The following is a 4819-nucleotide window of genomic DNA, read 5'->3' on the forward strand; positions in this document are numbered from 1 at the left end:
TTCCTTTGAACGGAAACATCTCCTTGAGTCTCAGGAGCAACGAAGGGGGGAGGGGGACTACATAGGACGGACACAGGACAAGAACCGACAACGACGACTCAAAAGCAGCAAATGAGCAATTTATTCAACATAGAGAAAGTGGAAGAAGCGATAAGAAGAAAAGGGCAGGCTAGCCAGGTCTCACAGGGTAAAGTAAGGCGAGTAGGTCACTCGGGACTAGAACGGAAGGTTGGCTGACGCACAGTGGTGTGGAGGAAATATGGGAAGCTTTCAGCAAGAGACGTCCCAACTGGTTGTTGCAGTAAACAAGGTTCTTCGTGTTTTTAAAAGTTGGGCTGCAGCCCGTACACGACTTTAAATGCGCACAGACTTCCGAAGTGTTTAATTTTTTTTCAATTGGGTTTTCAATTCAATTTTTATTTGACACCATATACATAGATACATGGTGCGAGGGGACCGAGCAAAAAGCAGCAGTAAGGCGCTTGACGAGGCTCGGCCCCCACAATGACCAGCAACATGGTGCATACAGAAAGAAGAACAAGAAGAAAAAAAACAAGAAGAAAGGACAAAAGGGAGAAGCTATGTCGTTTTACATCAATAATACACACAAGACAAGTTATACTGAGTATTAACAGGTGCATCCCACTTTGTTCGAAACGAACGGAGGACAAACATACAAAGTAAAACAGGCAGAACAGGACGACCAATTCATAAATAGCTAATCTAAAACAGTCTCTCAATGCTCTAATCGTAATAGTATTCAGATCAAGATTGCAACTTTGCATTTCATTTAGTAAGCTTGGTACAGTGACATGAAGTAATTGTTCCCGATAACTAGTACGACACAAGGGGACAACCCACTCATGAGTAAGACGTGTATGATAAAGAGGAACGTGTGTTCGTAAGTCACAGAGCGGTAAAAACTACATATCCGGTGATCGGCTCCGGACAATATAATATTAATAATTTGACGGGTGCTGGGAATGAGTGCCTGATGTTACTTAGTACTCCTATACCCCTGGAAGCCTTTCTCTGCATATCATTTATATGTTCATGCCAGGGCATGATGTCGGTTAAATCAACACCAAGCACCTTTATCGAGCGAGTTTGAGGTGTGCTGGCTTCACCCAGACGGGGGTCTAAATCTGTAACAGGTTTGTTTTTTGAACGGAAGAGGACAGTTTTCGTCTTATGCGTGTTTATCTTAAGGCCGTTGACCTCTGACCACTCGAATAGAGCAGACAATGCACGATTGGCTTCTCTGCGGAGTGTGTCGATATCAGAGACGGACAGGAACACACTTGTATCATCGGCGTACAGTATGAAAGTAGACAAGGGAGAGCAATTTACAGTATCATTCACGTAGCCATTAAACAGAAGAGGGCCTAAAATGCTACCCTGTTGTACCCCATAATGAAAAGTAATCTGCGAGAGTGATGATTATTTCAGTCAACGTAGTGGTATTGGTTTTCAAGGTAGAAAGTGAGAAGTGCAAGTGGCAGGCCTCAAATCCCGTACAGTTCTAACTTTGCTAAAAGTATCTGATGGTTTATGAGATCAAAGGCCCCGGTAATGTCGACAAACCGACCTCTGTTAAAATTTTGCTTTCGATATTGCGTAGTATTAATTCCTTCATAGAAAAAAGTGCGATTTGCGTTGAACTGCGCGGGCGGAATCCCTACTGCATATCGGTAATAAGTAACCGAGTAAACTTTTTTACTGGAGGTTTACTGTCCGTTCCAGTGTGTCCAAATGGGGTTTGCTGGGTATGGTGTAGGAAATCGGAAAATTGTTCGGAGAGGACCGGAGTCGTCAAGTCTTGGATGAAGCTGTGTGTGCTGTTCAGGGAAGTGAGAAGAGGTGCAACGTCGAACAGATCATAAAGACTTTGGTTAGTGAATTTAAAGGGGCGGGGGGTGTCTCATCTCGAGGCTGACAAAATCGGGCAGTTTGTCCTACTAAGTCGCGATGAGTTTTCACGTAGGGAGACGGCAGCCTTAGAAAATAACTTTGTTCTTGTTAGGAGTAGCCAAGTTTGAGAGTGTAAGAGGAAGATTATAGAGTTGTTTAGGAAGAATGATCGGGAAAGTCTGTGTAATGCAATCAGGAAGACTGTTGGGCAGTTTTTTGAAGTGTTTTATTTGGTCAAACTACATAAGCAGGGATACCCTTTTCGGGCTGTTATTTCAGAAAGAAACCCATGACAAGGCGTGGTTAGTACGTTTTTATTGAAAGGTCGCAATGAGGTGAAGTTTGAAGACCCTTTTAGAATTAAAAACTCCTGAGGTGTAATTGAAAAGTTAAGGTGTGTTGAAAGTAAGAAGGTTCGGTTTTTCTCTTTGGATGTTGTTGATCTGTTCTATAGTTTGCCTTTGCATATCATTTATTCGTGTGTACAGGAAGCAATATCTGTTGGGTTAGTGTTCTTTCAAAATACCTGTGGGTGTATCAGCTAGTGTTTTCATGGATATTGTAGAATTGTATTTAGATTCTACTGTTGTGCAGGTGTCGGGTGGGGTTTTCCGACAGCGGGATGGCGTGTGTATATGACCAAAATTGCTCCAGTACTTAGTGATTTGGTTTTGGATAAGTTGGTTATTAGGGCTTTTTCTGAGAGCTTTGGGGGGGGGGGAGATTTGGGGTTGAATTTATTACTAGGTATGTTGATGACCTTGTGGCGACCACCTACCGTCGTCATCGACGGTAGGTGGTCGCCAGAGGTTAGCTCCCACAACCTTTTGGTATATGTGGGTATGACAGGAGGTGGATCGGGCATACAGGGTTTGTTTGTTGGAGGGGGTTTGGGTTTAAAGTTTACTGTGGAAAGCAGGGTGTCGAACCGAACCCGAACCCGAACCGAAAACCGTACCCGAACCGTTATTTTTGCCGGAACCGAACCCGAACCCGAACCGAAATTTTCATGACACTGTTGAACCCGAACCGGAGCAGAACCGTAAAAAATAATAGCGGTAACCGGTTCGCAACAAAACGGTTCGGACATAAAAGAAGTCAGCATAAGAGTTCCTCTCTATCCCCGAACAAAGACACATTGATATCATCATCACGCGCCTATATCATGGATTTAAGAAATTTTCACCTAGCAGTGAGACGACGACGTATAGTAAGTATACTTTCAGCGCCTTTTTAACATGTTGAAGCGCAGTTGTCCTTGTGAGCGCCGCGGCTAGCACCCCACGCACACGGTGCGGCATCTACTCTTCAGAGACGAGGTGCCACGCGGACGAATGAAACAGGAATGGAGTAGTCCAGTTATGTAGCTCTACAAGCCGAATATGCGATCAAATAAGCGCCCAAGATTTCCCGTTACACATGAGCAGTACAAATTAAACAAGTCAGAAACATGAGAAGTGGAGAAGGAGCGTACGCAGAACGGTGCCTGTTTGATTGGTCGTGGCTTGAAAAGTACATGTGGTTCTGCTTATTGGTAGTGCAGTTGTGTCGTGACATATTGCCTTTGTGTTGTGGATTAACTAGTACACTGCTGTGAGCTCGGACAGAGTAATGCTGGCAGGCTTATTTTCGACATGCTTCAGTACGGTTTCAGATCGATTCACGTTGCGAAGGCAGTGTGCCGGCTAGTACTGTCGTCTATGTTACGCTGTCCATCTTATTAGGCTTCCTTTAAGTGTATCTTGCTGGCACTGTGCGTGTGAAAAAAGAGATTTTGGGAACAGAAAGTAGCAGGACTACACCGCTTCAACAGCGTGGACTCTATTTGCAATAAGTGTTCATCCATTCCTCATTTCTCTCGCTAAAGGGCTACCTCACCGCTAGAGACGTCAATGCAGACAACAGCAGTAAGCTATTAGCCACGCATTTCCTAATAAAAGCTGTTTTATGGAACATATAAAACGGAAGCGTTGAACCGGTTCGCGAACCGGTTCGATTCTTGGCGTGGCCGAACCGGAACCGAACCGGAACGAAATCAAAACAACGTGAACCCGAACCCGAACCGAACCCGTATTTTTTGCGGTTCGACACCCTGGTGGAAAGGGAAGAAAGTCGTCAAATTCAGTACTTGGATCTTCGGATTTCTTCTGATGGGATTGGATTATGTTGGGAATATTGCCAGCGATGTAAAAAAAACTTTAACACCCTTTGACTCTAATATCTAAAATAACTGTAAAAGCTGAAGTTGGAAAATATTTGATAGAGAAACGCTTTGGTGGGGTCGAGCTGCATGGAGCAGGTAACTTTGCTTGAGGACGCTGGGTATCCGAGGAATATCGTCGTAAATAGGTTGGTAAAGGAACCTTGTGATCCTCACGTGCGACGTGAGCGGAGAGATTGGAGGGGGATTGCTGTGATCCCGTATGTTCAACAGGCCTCCCGTCGCATAAAAAGGTAGCCTGCAAGCATAGTGTTGATGTGGTTTTGAAAAGGGGTTATTGACTCAGGTCTTTGGTGGCTAGGGTTAACCGGACAAAAACTGGGGGTTGTCATGTAAAACACGTAGATCCTTTTGTGACTTGCAGTGTTGATGTTGTTTATTCAATTCCCATGTCTAGTGGGTGCCAGTATATTGGTCGAACTAAACGTTGTGTTAATGTACATCTGATGGAACATAGAGCTTCCAGAGGAAAGGGTTATGGTAAGCTGGGGGAACACTTAAGAACATGTTCCTGGTGCGAGCCGCTGTTCAAAAAAAAAAAAAGTGTTGTTTAAAAGCCATAAGTTAGGTGCTCTTCTCTATAAGGAAACTTTTTTGATAAAACAGGCCGGAGATAGTTGCACTAGCGTGCCTTCCGTGTTGGTAACGGATAAAGTTGAGCAGTTTCTTGTTAACTAACTCGAATTC

Source organism: Ornithodoros turicata, unplaced genomic scaffold, assembly GCF_037126465.1.
Source record: "Ornithodoros turicata isolate Travis unplaced genomic scaffold, ASM3712646v1 Chromosome37, whole genome shotgun sequence".
NCBI classification, from domain to species: Eukaryota; Metazoa; Arthropoda; class Arachnida; order Ixodida; family Argasidae; genus Ornithodoros; species Ornithodoros turicata.